At 46.3% G+C, this 18,263-nt stretch overlaps 1 long non-coding RNA gene across 1 annotated transcript in view; it reads right to left on the bottom strand.

Annotated features, from left to right (window-relative positions):
• Positions 1–16,274, bottom strand: part of LOC141416428 (uncharacterized) — a 31,251-nt gene extending 14,977 nt beyond the window's left edge. Inside the window, exon 1 of the long non-coding RNA XR_012441154.1 lies at positions 16,111–16,274. This is a non-coding gene — a long non-coding RNA (uncharacterized lncRNA). The remainder of the gene's footprint in view (positions 1–16,110) is intronic.
• Positions 16,275–18,263: the final 1,989 nt, after the last annotated feature.

Raw genomic sequence — 18,263 nt, 5'->3', positions numbered from 1 at the left:
CAAAGGACTGTCCTAGGCCTCCCGTGGGAGAATAATGTTAATAGCTTACACTTGGCATATTTCTTTTCACTTTTTCAAATTACTTTCACAGCTGCCGTTATTTGACCCTGACAGAAACCCTGTGAGGCAGGTAGAGGAAGTCATTAATGACCACTCCAGGCAGGCTTCCTCATCCAGCCAACAGGTAGGCCCTGAGCACCGTGGCCTCTGTGTTTCGGAAGACACAGAGGGGACAGGTTGGGAAAAGCCCTGCCCTAGACTTATTTACAATCTCCAGAAGAAGAAACAAATGAATAGGAAAGCAGTTAGAATCCAGGTAAGTGTTAATAATTTAAAATATCTATATATAGAGTCATGAGAAAGAGACACCTTAGGCAGTATGCTCAGAGAGTCCTCCAAGGAGATACAGGTACAGAACAAACACCAGCTAGTCACGAGAAGGGCGACATATAGAAACTGAGGCCCACGGAGGCTAAATGACTAGCCTACAGTCCCACCTCCATCCTCCCGATTTCTAAGTAGAGACTTGGATCCCATGGAAGGATATGGTAAATGCACATGCAAACATGTGTACTTGCACACACGTCACAATCTGTTAACTCCAAAGGCAGCAGCAGACAGGCAAACAGGCAGTCAGAACTCATAGCCAAATTGCCTTAAGGACAAGGGGAGAAGGGACTGGGCCAGCCCAGTATCTGCCTTCCTGCAGACCTGGCAGGCTCTCGGGGCAGGCAGGAAAGCCAGCTCCTAGGGAGGCACCCAGCCCCCTCCCAGGATTACATGACCAACTCCTCTGCCCCTGTGAACAGTGTTTATTATTCAGCGGGGCATGATGAGACTGTTCTGAGATTTCAAAGTCGGCTGGCGGTTTCATTAGAAGCAATCAAGGAAGATTTGGACAATTAATGGGAAGGTTTTAACAGAGACAACGTGTGCAATCCTGGTAGCACTCATGAGCACCCAAGTCAGAGCATTTTTTCTTGTTTGTTTTTTTTTTTCCCTTGCCACTGAAATTTGAATATTCATTCTTTCTCCTACCTATCAACATCTCTGGTGACTCTAGTCAGCTGTTTCCTCCCTCCACTGGCAATTGTTTCATGTATGCTCTGAATCCCTCAACCATGGAAATTCTCCTTGACCCTCAATGAGAACCACCGCTTTAACTCCACACCATTTGTACACAGTCAGCTCTCACCCTAAGTGCTGAAAACATCTGTGTCATGCTGCCCACCTGTGCATGAGGGCTGCGTACCAAGACTTGGTAGATGCCTTGTGACATTATTTATACTTCACATACATTTTCTCTACTCTCAACTACAAGTCTACGAGCAAACAATGATGAGTTACTATTTCATAAGTAAAGAAACTGAGACCAATAGCTTCTGTATCTAGAAAGGTCCTATGGCCACCAAGTGGCTGAACTAAGATTCAAACCCTAGTCCCTTTAACTCAAAATCTGGTATCCTTGCATGAGAGGGTGGTGCTTCAGGCTTCTCCAGCCTCTACACCTTGGAACACCAGCTATGGGAAGGAATAGACCTCAGCCACCCCAGCAAATACACAAGAGCAAGATGAATGGCTCCTGGAATTACAACAGGGACTTAGGGACAGAAGGCAGGCAGGAACATCTTGGATCACCTAGGAAAAGCTATTTATGTCCAGGGCTTCTGTGCTAGACAGCTGGTAAACACAGCAGGGACCACATGCTATGTCTAGCTACTAAAGGACAGGATTCTCCCAGAAGAGCATTCCCTTTGATTCTAGCACCAAGACCCTGAGTCTGCGTGGCCTCACAGCTCACAGTGTAGGATGGGTCACCCCAGAAACCCACCTGGCTTGAGGGTCCCTTCCTGATTAAGCTTTGAAAGGCCTCATCAACTTGATGAAGGGGACTCCATGCTCTCTATGACTTAACTTCACCAGGATGTAGTCTCCTAGGTAAGAAAGTTGGATTCTGTCATTTTTTTTTATATGACAGATGCACGTAATTAGTAGAAAGCACAATGATTTGAAATCATGAAACCAGGGTGCTAGTCATAGCCTTGAACCTAAAGTAACATGGTACCTTGGGCAAGTCCCTGTCCTCTGGGCCTTTGTTCTCCATCTGACAGCTGAGAGACTCTGGTAATGATAATTTGGGGCTTCCAGTTCTCAAATTCCATCATTGCCAGTGGCCTGGGGCACTCCCCTTTCATACAACTTTGGAATAGACGAGAGGTGGAAGGAGGGAAAGAGAGAAACACAGGGAGGCAGAGAAACAAGGCCACAGCCAAATGGACAGAGACAGATTGAAGTAGGGGAAGCAATGTAGCCAGAGAAAGAAAGAACAGTCTGTGGTGTGGAGAGAAAATGAGAGCCCCCGATATAAGCAGACTTTTGCCAGTATTGCTGGAAACAAATAGTGACAGATTGCTAACATGTGACAGTGACAATTACCAACATGATGAGACTTTTGCACCATAACCAGCACCTCTTGTTATCCCATTAACAAAACCAAATAGATCAAATTGCTAATAGGAGAAAATGTTCACATTGTATGATATCACGCCTGTGCTGGGTAGACAAAATGACCCAAGGACAAGTCAAAAGTCACCTAGAAATCTCCCAAGTGTCAATTTACCCTAGACAAGATTGGGAAAGGCCCTAGAATGCCTTCCCTCTTCCACCACAACAGGAACACCTGCCCAAATCACCAGCACTGCTGCCTCTACCCCTCTGGCATCTGCTCATATGGCTGAGCTGGGCTGGGAAGGGCAGTCAGTCACTTCATAAAAAAGGAGCCAGTGACCTTTGAGAAGCACACAAAATACGCCGGCAGGGCCAGAGGAGGGAGAGACAAGTGGACAGCGGTGCATCTGAATATACAGAGTGCTAGATTCCTGGTCTCCTCTATCTGCCTCAAGAATAAACCAACACATGAGAACTCACAATGACTTACATTTTTACCACCCCATTGGGCCTCTGCCCACTGCAGCCTGACCAGAGAGAAAGTGATAGAGAGCCCTGACTCTCAATTCCATCAGTACAGAGTTGAAGTTGTCACATATGCCCTGGGAGGTTAAGGAGCAGGACACGTCTGGTTCTTGGAAGTATCTGCCTGGGCATTAGAGGAGGGTCTTTCCTCTTTGGGTGGTGAACGGATTTCCTCCTCAAACAACCATCAGTCAAAGAGGGCAGGATTAGGAATTTACTTTATTGTCACATCTCCTTCAGAAAAACTCTCTAGTTGCCCAGGCCCTTAATGTTTCCCCCAGCTTTTTCTCTGGGGTAATCACTGCCTATCCCAAGCCCCCAGCTACCACCCCAGAGAATGGGGCCAGCTGTGGGCTGTATGCCCCAGTAGTCACTCAGAAAAGCAATTGGGCAAAGATTGTTCTGAGTAATTGAATGGCAAGGGCTTTTGTATACCAAACAGGGACTTGTCTTTGTCAAAAAAAAAAAAAAAATCTTTACAAAGTACCCAAGTGCTGGGTGTCAGACAGGACAAGTTTTTTAATCATGTTAAAATGATTTATTTAAACGTCAAGCCATGTCACCTCACTTCCTTTCATTTTTCAAACTGTTTGTGTTTTTTCTGGATGATAAATTTATCTTCAGACAGCCTCAATATGACTAATTAACTTTGAAATATAAGAACCAGATGTGTGAGTTGGAGAGCTTTCTGAACTAATGCCAGACTGGCTGGTGGGTTTTTTCCTTCTTCTTCTTCCCTGCCTCGCTGCCCTCCCCCCCACCCCCCACCAACTCCTTCCCGCTGGCTGCCCTGAAATTACTAAGCAGAGACACATTGCAGAAACACAGGGATCCAGCTAGCAGTGAGCACCCATGCTCAGTTTCCACTTGTTGGCCTCTTAGGACCAATTCTCTTCCTGTGAAACCGGAGTAGGGTAGGCAGAGCTGGCTTTGGAGGAGGAGCTGGGAAAACTCGCCCACTCGCCTGTACTTTAATCATTGATTTAATGTGGAATAGGGAGCCGCCATCAGAATGCATTTGCAACATGAAAATCAGTCACTCTGCACTGTCACAAAGCAATTCCTTCTCAAGAAAGTCCTCCCTGTGATGTGCTCCTGAGCTCTGCCTCCTCCCTGTTCCCTTCTGATAAACTAGCAGAGCAGGGCTATGGCTGGTGAGTGAGCCTCTGACCTCTGTACGCTGGAGGCGGGGCGGGGGGAGGAGCTGGAAACCACTGATCTGTGTGTCTGTGTCTGTGTGTTTGTGTGTAATGTATACATATGTGTGTGTCTATGTGTCTCAGTGTATGTGTGCTTTACTTTCAGGATAGGACAATAACTCAAGTTGGATGTTAGCAAAAAGAAGAGTCACTTTTCCAATACTTAGGTGGCTAAGTAACAGGGCTCATAGTGAAACTCATACCTCAGTTTCCCCCTGTAGCTACCCTAGCCTGACCCACCACATGGCTCCAAAAGAAGTAGGCTGAGGTTATATGAGATCACAAGTACAAAAGTGCTTTGAGCCCTGAGACATGATGTACACCTGTGGGATTCTTAGGGTAATTAACCATGATTGCTCCATCATCATTCCATTATCGTTATGATGCCTCTTGATGTCTGAAGTTTTCACCTGGGATAATCTCACACACTTGCCAGGTCAGTAGAGTTGTTCACCATACCACACCCTGTCAGAACTATAAACAGTGGACTTGACCCTTCTCCCTCTCAGGAAGAATCCAACAAAGCGGCCTCCTGGGCCCAGAGAGAGGAAAATCCCCACTCATGCCTTAGACTCTATGCTGCTGGCAGTAAATGACTCAGTGTGCTGAGCCCTTGAGCTGTTGGGGGAGCAGGCTCTGTGTGGACCTTCCCTCCCCTCCTCTCCCCTCCCTCCCCTTCTCTCCTCTCCCCTCCCCTCCCCTTTCCTTCCCTTCCCTTCCCTTCTCTTCACATCCCAGCAAGGCAGTGAGAGGCTGCAGAAGGCCCCTCCTTGCCTCTCCCTCCTACTTCTGAAAGTGAGCTTTGCTCCCAGGCTCTTGGAACAGGGTAAGAGTGTGTCAAGCAGGTAGGGCTCTCAGAAATATAATGGGGGGAGGGGTCCCGTTCCCAGTGGGCCTTATGTTTTCCCTGCCCTGATTTGGCCCCACTCCCTTCCCTCAAAATGCTTTCTTGCTTTCAGCAATGTGTCACCTAATCCCCAGTAAGGAAGGAGTGTCACTCTTCAAAGGGGATTTGCATTGTAGCAGGAGTTTCTGCAAACTTATGAAGAAAGGGGAGTTCAATAATTCAACGCCCAAAGCAACAGAACAGAAGGAAGAAAGGAGGAAGGGGATGGGTGGGAAGAGCAAGCCCCATGCTCCTCAAGCCAAGGCATGCCTCGTCCTGGTGTGGAGACTGACTGTGCCTCTCAGAGGCAATGGGTGACCCAGCACCCTTCCTTGAGGCAGAGTGAGGGGGGCACCCAGGGTGTGGACGTGAGCCTCATAACCTACACTTGGGGGCATGCACCTATCTTCTAGAATCCTCACCCACTCTGAAGACAAACAACATTAAATCCTCCAGGCTTCTGGGAGGGGAAGAGGGAGGCTGTGGGAATACTGAGAAACCAGCTTTACTTGGTGTCTCCCACCTTCCCCCAGTAAACACACAGATGGATGGGCAAACAGCACAATAATCCAAAATGATATTCTGGGCCATCATTTAGCAGTATTAACCTCACCTCTCACCTATGTCCCAGGGTCCATGTCCAGAGGGACTCCTGCAGTCTGTGGAGGAAACCGCATGCAGCACCCTGGCTCCCTCACTCCCCCGCCCTGCCCCACCCCAGGGAAGACATTCAGATCATTTTCTGACTATTAATAACATTTCCTGCCATGTCAAACTAAGATAATTATGGAGCTTACCAAATCACAGGATCGTTGACTAATGGGAGGCTGGCGAACAGGGAAGTCTGCAAAGTTTGGGAAGCACACAGACTGAAGGTGAGCACGGGATCTCCTAGGACTTCTTGGGACTGTGCCTCCATGAATGTGGGAGAACAGAGAATGCCTGTTTCCAGGGGCCTGCACCTGAGGCTCACCATCCATCCAGGCTTCTTCGTCTCCCTGATAGAACTAGGAGATTACATTTATGGGCCAGAAGACACCCCCTAGTTCTGGCCAAAAGAGCCCACCAGGTGACACCAGTCCAGCTCCACAGAGCCATTCAGCATTTGTTGAAACTAGAAGACCTGGATTTGCTCTGCTTCCCCGCACCACCACGCAAGCACCCCTCGCCTTCTGCCACTAAGTGAACATAACAAGCCAAGAAACTTGACACTGTAAGCGGCAGGAGCTATCGTTTGGGAGCTGTCAGACTTGATGTCTCGAAGAGCCAGACCCAAAGGCCCGTCCCCCCGTACAGCTTGAGATATTTAATAAAATAAAGCCCTCAGGATCAAGGGGCTGTCGTCCCTCCCGTGCCTTTCTGCAGCGCACGCTGGAGTTCTTTAAAGCCTGCCTCGCGTCTGTCTCTCTCCAGAAAGCCTTTCAAGCCGCCTCGCCAGACTGACATTTTGACAAGTTGCCACGAGTGACATCTGATTTGTACAAATTTCAAGACTAATAAATCTACCTGTCAAAGCGGAAACTTTAAAAGGAGCTAAGCCCAGCGGGTATAGTTTAACAGAACTCAAGTTGATGAAACTGTAGGATGGAGAAATTATATCTGTCACAATCCACCCACATTAGTTCTGCAGAAATGTTGGCAACTGAAACAAACGTCTTTCACGGGTGTTACTGAAAAAAAATTAAAAATAAAAAAAAAAATTTAATCCAAAAAAGAGATTGTTAATACCCCGAGTAACAAGTAACAGTTCTATTTGTAAACTAACAAATTTTATTTAATTTTTAATTTTGTTGCAGATGTTAGCAGTGGCTCTCCTCCTACCTACTTAGCTGTCTCTCTGGAATCCAGACTTTCCACTCAAGCTGAGGCCCATCAATCGGGTGGCAGCTCCCCCACTGGCTGGCAGGGGGAACCAAGGCAGTGGCGGCAGACTGCAGGGTGAGGCAGGACTTGCTGCCCTCAGCCCTGCCTCCTGGGGACCCTGAGGGCACCCCACTCCCCCTGGGCAGACACTCTCCCTAGAGCTCCAAGTCTGGTTCCCAATCTGGGCACTGTTGGGGGATTCTTGTTTGAAGGCTGTGGATGTTTATGAGAAGTACAGGTGAGAACCAAGTAAGGGGAGAGGAACGTACAATCCTGGCTAACCATTTATTTTACTTTTATCTTTACTTTGTTTTACCTTTCTCTTCCTGTCTCAGAAGTCCAGTTTTGTCCTCATCAGAAGTGTTGGAGAAGCAGAATTCACAGATTAGAGGAAGAAAGTGGGGGAAGTAGGCTTTCCATCTGCTTAGGACACCAAAAACACCAGGCAAAGTCTGAAACAAACCTTCTTGCTAAATTATTTGTCCATCCGCCTGTGTCACTTCTACCTCCAAAGTCAGAGAGGTAAATAAAAGCTCCTGCATGTGGCTTTCCTTTGCCCTTCAGGGTAAGCTGCTCTCTGTTTGGCGACAGCTTGCACAAGCCATAACCTCCAGATCATAGTTCTTACTGCCATCTTTCCTCCTGGGACTTCAAAATGGGGTTTCACTTGCCCTCTTATTCCTGCAGTTAAGAAACAAGCTGGCAGGGACAGAAAGACTCTTTCTTCTCAGGTTCAGATAGAGATGGGGGACATGGGGTCACCCAGCACTTGAGGGTGTGGATGAGGCCAGCCAGGAGACCACATGTTCCTTTTCTTCCCTCCCCACCTAGTCAATTCCTCCCGCCAATTCCAGAACTTCTGCCTAATTTCACTTGGCCGGGACAAAATCTAAACGCTAACACCTTCTTTTCTATTTCTGGGCATGCTCTAGGAGTTCAGCACGGGAATGCTGGTGATAAGGACAAGGAAGCTGGATCCAGACTATAAGGGGTCTGACTTGACAATGGGGACAAACCCAGAGACCCAGAGCTGCTGTCTTTTCAGTTAGGGACTGCAATGTCAATCTTTCTGCAGTGAACTAGGATTGCCACCACTCCGTCCAATTAAATATTTGTTAAGCACATTTTATGTCCAAGACACTCTGCTCAGCACAGTATGAATTACAGAGAAGTGCAAAACATGATCTTGTCCTAAAAGAGTTTTCAGCCTGTATTGGGTGTTGAAACAGTGATGTAAACAAGATACCACAGAACAAAACAGATCCTGATGGAGAACAAAGTAAGTTCAAGTTCAGAAAGCAAGCCTGATACATGAAGAGGTCACCAGAGCCAGCCCTGCTGGCAAATGGCTGTGAGACCTGGTAGAGAACAAGCCTCCACTAAATGACATGGTTGACCCTCTACCATGGGCTTTTGAGAAGAGGAGCTGGGAGGTTTTATGCTCAAAAGGTCTTTGTAAAGAGTTGTGCAATTGCTCGTTGTTGTTATCGTCGCTGTAGGCTGGCCAGCAAAGGCCTGTCTTCACCAAGGAATCAAACTATGATCCAGCACCAAACACGACAGGCGACGGAGCAAATGAACAAATAAATGAAGGAACAAGCCAGGCCTCTGCTCCTGCTCTGACGTTGGCACCACAGCCTGAGCTGCAACTCCCAGCCTTTCACCACTGTGCAGGAAGCCCTGCATGTCCCCTGCCCGTCACAAACGGGCAAGGCAGCCGATTGTGAAGGTGAGAACAGCAAGAGGCCACTCAAAGGGAGCACCAATATTGCTTCTGACAGACAAGGGTGGGGCAGAAACACAAATGAGGACAGCCGGATAGAAATTCCATAGAGGGATCCCAGGTCACCAAGCTGCTCCCTCCTAGTCGCAGCTCGGGAATGGCCAGGTTCACCACCCTTAAACCCACAGGATCTAAGAGCCATCTTGCCCCTTATAGACAGGTGCCTGGGAAAGAGGAGAGAGGGAGCAACTTTACTGAAATGTAAGTGGGCCTTGTATTAGACACAAAGGACCTAATGTGCCTGCAACATAAGGATTCAGTGTCTGACATGAATTGCCACTATCAGAGTCCCTAACCTATTTGAGTCATATATTTGGATTAAATCAGAGCAAATCCTTGGACAGTTATTAGGAAACCAAAGCACAGAGAGGTTGTTATATGATGTACAATCACACAGCCAGTCAGCAGAAGATTTAAAAACTGCCGAGTTGAGTTTTCCTCTGAGACACTTTTCTCTTTCTTTTCCCTCAGCAAGATGGTTCCCTCCAGGGAAAGCCTCAGTTATGCCAAATGTGACTAATGAAAAAAGTCGTTAAAGGGTTTTTTTAAAATAAACATTTCACTTTATATTTTATTGGATTGGTGTTTGCTAACCTCCAAAGTCCCTTGCCTAGCAAATTGAAGACTGTTTCCCTTACATAACGAGCCTCCCCATGATTGGAGGAGGTGAGTTAAGTCATGAGAGGCCAGAGCACAGCACAAGGCCTAGGTAGAGCCCAAAGCAGGCCCAGAGGGCTGAGGCCCAGGCCAGGGGCTGCAGGCTCAAGGGGCTGCAAATAGAAAGGCTGCTTTGTCCCTGGACAGTCTCTCCCTGGTGCAATTCCATAGCCCATTGCTTCCTGTCTGGGGCCCATTACCCACACGGCAGGAGAACTTCACTTTGAAAGGAGAATGGAGGCCCATCTCTTTCTACTGCCTCCAGGCAGCATTTTGGGTTTTGCAACCAAAGAGAAAAGAAAAAGAAAAAGGGGAAAAAAAAAAATCTTGAACTGTTTTTCAAATGTTCTGGGTCTTGGCAAACCCCAAAATGCCTTTTGCCAAACGCTTTTTCCCTTAATTTTTAAACCTCGGGTGTATTTCCAGAACAATCCAATCCATCTGCTTCTGATTCATTTACACTTAACTCATTAGGAGGCTGTTGCGTAAGGAACAGTTTGACGTCCCCAAGATCCCGAGTGAGGGATTCTTCTTCCCCCTTTGGATCAGAGAGGCATCTTGCCAGCTGGGCATGGCGTACAAACCCAAAAAAAAAAGGAAAAACTGGCTTGAAACTACAAGTCCCCAGTATGAGAACAGGCTTCTTTGGTGTCCCCACCCATCATCCATCCTGCTCTGGCTCTTCCCATCACATCATAATCACTATAATTGCTGGTATTGTCATTAGGAACATAATAAATGGCCATATATTAGTGTTAAAGGCTTTGCATGTATTCCACTGTGTGCCATTCTTCATTCCCGTACTCTAAACTCATCTGGTGAGGCATTCAACAAACACTCCCAACCAATAGTGAGCTTCACTGGGGAAGGTCAATTGTAGGACTTACATCTGAACACCAGTGCCACTCCATTTTTGCCTTCTGAAAGGACTAAAAGCTCTTCAAGAGACAGAGTGTGGGACAGAGCAGTTTCTAAGAGTAGAAGCAAGGCTGGGGGCTAGGGGGGACATGAAAATGGCCCAGACAGGAGCACAAAGGGGAAACATTTACAGATTTCCAGGGCATGAATCACAGGTCAACCTGAACCACAAGCTTCTGCTGCATATGCAGGGATCAGGGAGAGTGGCTCTGTTCTGTACCCTTCTTCACTGAAAAAGAGATTCTTTAAGAAGGACTAAGGAAGAAAAGAGAAAAATAGAGGAGTCGAATCAATTCAGGTTATAATACATATATACATGGAAATGTCACAATGAAACTCGCTGTATAGATACCTTTAAGAAACAAAAATGTCTTTTTCAAAAGCAGAGAACGGGAAGGTAAAACAGGTCCTATCTGGAGGATGACACCAGTAGAAGGGGGGAGGATAAAAGAAAGGGTGTAGGAGGGTGAATAGGATGGAAATACTACGTACTCATGTTTGAAAATGGAAAAATGAGACCTGTTGAAACTATTCCAGGAGTGGGGTGGGGGGGTAAAGGAGAATGATGGAGGAGGTGAATTCAAGCAAGATGTATTTGACATATTGCAAGATCTTTTGTAAGTGCAAAATAATATGATACTACAAATAATATTTTAAAGAGATGCTTTTTTATTATCTTCTATTGCTTTATCATCATACTCAAAACTGCATATATTTTTTAAATACTGTATTGAATAACTATTTTAAGTTCAGCTGCCCTGCCCTTTGTCAAGAGCCAAGGGGACCAAAAGGCAGATGAAATCGCCTTCCCTCAAGGACCTTGCAGCCCATCTGCGGACACTTTTTGTTTTCTATAGGGCCTGTCATTAGCAAGGCAGCTCTTGGCCAAGCGAGCAAGGCACGGGAGGAGCATAGGCGTGGTCCACTGGGAAAGAGTGCAGGGATGGACTCCATGGGGAGGCGAGCTCTGAGGAGCCAAGCTGGAAGATTGGCATTTGATTAGATGAGGAGGAAGAGAGTTATTCCTGGAACAGGACACAAAGAGGAAGACTCAGTGGCAGGAAAGAGCATCGCATATTCCTGGGCCAACATGCATGGAGGATCAGAGACAAATGAAGGGGAAAGGTCATAGGTGATTCTGGTCAGAAGTCTGGCCTCAATCCCAGAAGCAAGGTGAGTCCTTGCAGGGTTGAGCATGGAAAGAAGATGGGGAGAATAGTACTTTAGAGAAATAATCTAGTAATAATGTGCAGAGTGGGAGACAGACAGAAGCAGGAGACCAGTCAAGAGTCTACCACAATCACACAGGCATGGAATGACAAGAATGTCAAACAGGGTGGCAACACTGACACTGACGGAGGGAGAAAACAAACACAACAACTGGACTGGATGACTCAGGGGCAAGGACACCGAGGAAGGGGGAAGACTGAAGATAATAGGAAGCTGAGGGCAGAACATTTTCTACTGCAGGTGACATTTGTGTGACAGCTAGTGTGCACAGACACTGTGCTACGCACTTGCATGGATCATTGCAAAATCCTTTCATAGGAACGTAAGGCAGGTCCCATCATTACTGTGTGCTGAAATGTAATGCCACTGTAACGATGTAAAGAGGTGGGACTTTTAAGAGACAATGAAGTCGTGAGCAGATGAATGTCATGACTGCAGTGTAAGTCCATTATCTCGGGATTAGACCCTATAAAAGAAGTAGTTTTAGTGTTTGTATGCATGAGGCCCTGGGTTCTAGCCCCAACACAGAAAGGAAAACATAAGAAACTGAGAAATTATCAAAGTGTTAATATGCAGGGTATAGCAGTACATGCCTGTAATTTCATCACCCACAAGGCTGAAGCAAGGACATCAGATATTCAGGGCCAGCATGGACTACAAAATAAACAGTCTCAAAAAAAAAAAAAAAACAGAACAGAATGAGCTTGGCCTGATTCTCTTCTCTCTTACACACTCAATTACCTTTTGGCCTTTGGTCTTCTGCCATGACACGACCCTCACCCAATTCCAAGGCCATGGACACCCCAGCCTCCAGAACTCAGAGACAAATAGCCTTCTACGGTATACAAGTGACCCAGTGTCCTTTGGAGCAGCAAAACCCAGTCTGAGCAAGACATATGCCTATAATTCCAGCACTCAGGAGATTAAGCCAGGATTGAGAGTTAGGGGCCAGCCTAGGCTTCCTGATGAGGCCATGTTGAGAAAGAAAGCAGCAGGGGGATACAGAGGGAAGGAAAGAGAGAGAGGGAGAAGGAGCGGAAAGGGAAAGGGAGGGTGAGAGAAGGGGGAAGAGGAGGAAGAGGAGAAAGAAAATGGAAGAAAGAAAAAGAACACAAACTAAGACAATTATCCCTGTTTTACTCTTGCAGAACTGGGACTTAGACGGTCTATTAATTTTCCTCCAAATTCACACAGAGAATGGGGTGAGGACTCTTAGAATTTAGCCACACTAATCTGTTGCTCCACTCATTCCCCAAACCAGGCCTGAGTTCCTCTTACCTCCTTACTGTCCCCCACACACCCACACTCAGTCACATATCTTAATCCATCCTAAAGCACCTGCTGCCCACCCCCTGCCTGCCTAAATCCAGATCAAGTCTCAACTCCTTCCAGAAACTTCCATCCCACATGAGTTTCTGTGGACCTTCTCCCTCCCACCTCCTCTGGGACTCACTCTCCTCTGTCGTCAATTAGCATCTAATTACGCACTGCTCTCTACTGACTTGACTTGGTTGGCTCCTGTGTTCATGAGTTTCCTGGCTGTGGGGCTGGGCCCTGGTCCTAAGTGTGAAGCCCAGGCTTACCCTTTAGGAGGCTATGTAGCCTTGGGCAAGTTACTGAAGCTCTGTAAGTTTGTTTCCTTAACTGTCGGTTGGAGATAAAGGGTTATTGTCAAGATTGGAGGAGAACAGGCCTGGCACCTGAAAGGCACTCTACAAGTGGTACCTGTCAACCTAGCTACGGTAGATTTTGTGACCAGTCCCACAGTGGCCAATGCATGCTCAAAGCTTTGGACATGATAGGTGCTTAAGGAATCATACTCCAGTTGATTTCTTGATTATTCCAATGGCTATAGATATTTCTATATTTAGCATTCATAGTGCTAAAATTATTACATTTATTTAACTGTAATTTAAAACAAATTCATAAGGTGAGGGGATCCTGTATTTAGACAGGGAATCTCCAAACCAGAGTAGGGACTCAGAGGCAGGCCTGACACATACAGCACAAAGCAAGTTGTGTTCAGCCTTCCCCTGGGAAGGGAGCTGCCTGCTCAGCCCAACCCAGCACCTGGGGCTCGGCCCATGCTGACAGCCTGGCTAGTCCTGGCAATATCAGCGCCCTTCCCGAACATTGCCTCTCACCCTACCAGTTGAGACCAAGGAAGCTCCATGACAGGTAAGCATGGAGAGAGGAAAAGGAGCAGGTGGGGTTCATAATTGGAAGTCTGTTCGGGACTGGGATAAAGCTCAGGAGTGCAGCCTTGCCAGCCCCTTGATTTGGTCCCCACGCTGCTAATAAGAATACATGATGATAGTTGAAAGTCTGTTCCCTTTTGCCTTCAATGCCCTGGCTCTTCCTCTCTTGGTACCAATATACATTTCCAGCACTGTTCTTGGTCACTTGGAAGGGCAATACTTCAGCTCCCTTGGTAGGTCAGAGCAGAACCTTAGCAAGACCACCCCACCCATCAAACCCAGCCCCCACCAGCTGCCCCTAGAAGAGGACAATTCACAGTGAAGCATTAATGCCCTTAGTTTATTGCACTTAGAGCAAAGGAAGGGAGAGTCTTAAACACCTCGCCTCAAAAAACAAAATAAAATTACCCATGTGGGAAAGAACTGAAAAAGATGAATCTTTACAGGGGAAAGGGCATGGTATTTCAGTGGCAGGTATATAAAACCAACACCCTTCTCTTGATTTTATTCTCTTAACATACACACATTTCAGCAAAATATAACAAGGGACTTCTGCAAAGGACAAACACTGAGACAAAAACAAAAAAGGGTTCCAGTGAGGGCCTTGAGGAGTGAAGAGGCCAAGGCAGGCTGCAGGGAAGGCAAAGAATGTGTCTAGAGACATGTGTCAATTGTGGCAAGAAGGCACCTAGCTCATGAAAGACTGGAAGCCCTTCCTGCAGTTGGCACAGTGCACTTAGCCCTTAGGAGTGAGTACCAGGCTCAGCTGAGACTGGGCAGCCCTTCCCTATCCCCAGGAAATGGAGGAGGAAACCCCAAGAATAGAGAAGGCAGGCCCTACAGGGCTACCCTAACCAGAGGAAGGGAGAACAATCCCCTGAAGAGGGGGCCTGGGGCCATCTGTCCCTAAATGGGACAGTGAGTGGCAGAGAACTTCCCCCACCCCCATGGCACTCTCACCAGAGTGTTGTGGCTGCTCTCAGAGGGGAAACCTGACTTGCTGATGGGTCTACCTCCATCCAAATGAAGCCAGAAGTGGGGATGACTGGACCATTTGTTGGAGTCTGTGAATGACTTACCAACCCTCAACCTGGCAATTGACTTTCTTGTTCTTTTTAATGGAGACTCAAGGCCCCCCACTCTCCACACTCTCAGGAGTCAAAACCCAAAGCGCATCTCCAGCTTTTGAACTGCACATGCTGTGCTTAGAGAAATGTCACTGCTTGGCTGAGAGCATGGGTAGCACTGGCAGGCAGGGAGAGGCAGAGAATGGGAACCGAATTTAGGAGTGACTGGAAGGTCGACAAGAAAGGAAAGAAAGCCAACGCACGGTGTTATACATAGAAACGCAGTGCTTTGGAGCCTGGCTCTGCACTTGCAGAGCACTCACGGCTGACTCTGGGCTTCAAGAACTTGCCGTTCCATGTGCTCTCCTGCTGGACTCTGAGCATATCAGGCTCCTTCCGACTCCCAAGCCTTTGATTCTGCTGATCCCCACCCTTGGAATGTTGCTATTCCACCACTGCACACCTACACCTGCACACACACACCAACTATCCAGTCTTCGAGGCTTGCTCCAGTCTCTATCTACATGCAAACGTCTTCCTGTCAAACAACACTGATCTACCATCTTCTAACCATTTGTAGTTCTTCCCCACACCCCCAAAATTTTTGAAAATTTAAGCCAAGTGTGTTTTAGCCTTTTGATCCTAATCTGCTCTTGCATTGTTCTCTAGAGGTTCAAGTACATCTTGTTTCTGCCACTAAAAATGGCATGGCCCTGACTTCAGGAACATTGTCACCTGCTCTCCTACATTGTCCTCTACATCCAGCACATGATTAGGGCAAACACAGTAGGGCATGGTGTGAGGCTGACATGATTTTGAACTTGGTGTCCCAGACTGGCCACCAATGACCTGCATGACTGGAGAGTCCCCAGAACCTGTGAAATGCCTACAAGTCCTTCCTCCTGTTTTCTCATGAGCACCGCTTCTTCCCCATAGATTTCTGTCTCATCTAAAACTGTTTGCAGAGAGGTCCTTCTTTTCCAATCTGGTCAAATTGAAACCTCTTTGCCTGATGTCTAATCACATCGAGTGGCCCAGAGTTACCATTTTACATCAAAAGATGTCAAAAGCTTTATCCTCAAAAAAAACCACAGCACACAGGGGATTAGACTAGGAGAATTTAATTTGCTTAACTGTGCTAAAGTCTGGTTAGGAAGATTACAACTGTTTACCCAAGAAGTAAATATCTCTGAGCTCTGACTAGGCCAAGAAGAAAGAAAGGCTTGCCTGGTAATTTTATTATCTTTCAGGAAGAAAAAGGAAAAAAGAAAGGGGAGAAGAAAAGATGAGAGGTGATAATCTCTGAAGTCAGAATCACTCGTGTTGCAATACATACCTGAAATAAAAGATAACTGTCCTCACAGTCTCGCTGAGAGATGGCCAGCTCAAATGTCTTTGTGTGCCTGATGCCCCAAAGACATGAGAAACCAAGGGGTGGCCTAGAGGGAAACAAGGCAAGATAAACATTCCAGGCAAAGGAAAATAGGTGGGGGGAGAGGTTCCAAGAAGAGAAATGGGCAACAACACAGAAAAGCTGTCTTGTCTCATCTCCTCTCCTCCAGACACACGTGTTGTTCCAGCACCCAGGAGGCTGAGGTAGGAGGAGCAGGAGTGTGAGGCCAGCCTTGGCTACATAGCAACACCTTGTCTCAAAACAAAAAAAAAAAAAAGAAGAAGAAGAAGAAAGACTGCAGGCATATATTCCTAGATTCCAATTATCTTATAACCAGTGCAAAAGAAGCAGGGGGGGGTCTCAACTATGTCCAGGATAGAGGAAAAGCATCACCCAGAGAGGGTAGAGGTAGGTAGGGATGTGTAGTTTGAAAAAAGAATATTTTATGATTTACTTTGAAAATAAAAAATAATAAATTACTTTTAGACTACCAACTGCAGCAAGAAATGTCCAATTTAATCTCCTTAATTAATGTGTGTGATAGTTACTCTTAATTGATAATTCGATTAGATTGAGAAAAACCGAGATTAGTAAAGCACATTTCTGGGTGTGTCTGTGAGAGCATTTCCAGAGATGATTAGGTCATGAGAACTCTACCCTAATGAATGTTCTAATCCATTGATAGATTTAAAAAGTGAATCAATTATTAGGAGGTGGTGGAAGGTGGGGCCCAGATGCAGGAAGCAAGTCACTATCTTGTCCTTGCCCTTCCTATTTCTCTCGGCTTCCTGTCCACCTCAGGCCCAGGCCTCCATGATATTCTGCCCAACTACATGGGGCCAAGTAACCATGGACTAAAGCCTTTGAAACTGTGAGCCAAAATAAAATCTTTCCTCCTTTAAATTGTTTATGTCAAGTATTTTGTCACAACAAGAAAAGTAACTAATACAAAGTGGCGTGATTTTTTTAAAATGATTAGAACACTGATTCTAGTTCATCTTTCCCAATTCAGAAAACTAAGGCCCAGAGAAGGAAAGGGACTTACACAGGATCACACAGCAGGTTTTTAGCCAAAGTAGGAAAAGGAACAAAGACATGGGTATTTGTGTTATAAACAATTATCACTGTTGCCCAAATTTTCATCACTAGGTTCCTGGCATATCCAAGAGTTTTGCCTGAGAGCATCACTTCTGCAGCTCAGCCTGAAGTTTTGGTCACCTGGATTAGTTCTTAGCATAATCCAGAGTCAAAGTCCTGCTTAGGAGATATCATGATGTCATGAGGAAAAAACATGGCTTCTGACATTCACACTGGGTTTGTGGCTTCTTTTCTTAGCAGCTGGATGACTTAGAAAACTACCTAAACTGTCTGAGTCTCTCCACCTTCATCTGTAAAATAGGTTCTCCCCTGGTATGACTACCTCACAGTTCTGTTCTGAGCAACAAATGAGGCCATGGAACTAAACTTCCATTATTTTTAGTTTCTCCAGCGTCATTTCTGAGTACTTAAAACTATAAAATCTCAAAGACACTCCTGAGCTCATCCAATGCTCATCTCATGGATAAGACAACTGAGAAGCAATGAGAGGGGTCCCAGTACAACCATCTGTCTCCAGCAGTGTGCCTCGTGGTGTGGCAGCGACTGCGAAGAACCCAGCTCAGAACCTGCCCATCTGGGACCCTCCTTTTCACCTGCCCACTTCAGGTTTGTAGGAAAATTGCAAAGCTTGTGTCTTTCCCTTTTAAAGCTTTCCTTCTGGTGATCCTTTTTTATAGCCCTTCTTAAGGAAAGCTGTCTTGGGATCCTAAAGAAAGGGCTTGAGCAAAAGATGAAAACCTTAGGTTAAACTTAGAGAAAGTTTCCCTGGTGAGTCATAGGTGCAAAATAATGAAGACCTGAATATTTTTTTATGTGCTGTAACAGAATACCACATATTTAGTGGCTTAAAACAATTCAATCTTATTATTATCTCACCCTTGTGGAAGTCACAAGTCTCAAGTGATTCTCACGGGGTTAACATCAAGTTGTGGGTCCTTTTCTGGAGGCTTTGGGGAAAAGCTGTTTCCTTGTCTCTTCCAGAGGCTTCCCAGTTCCTT

The sequence above is a fragment of the Castor canadensis genome, chromosome 14 (genome assembly GCF_047511655.1).
Source record: "Castor canadensis chromosome 14, mCasCan1.hap1v2, whole genome shotgun sequence".
Classification (NCBI taxonomy): Eukaryota; Metazoa; Chordata; class Mammalia; order Rodentia; family Castoridae; genus Castor; species Castor canadensis.
Note: the sequence above shows the minus strand (reverse complement) of the source record. Positions and strands in the feature narration are given on the sequence as shown.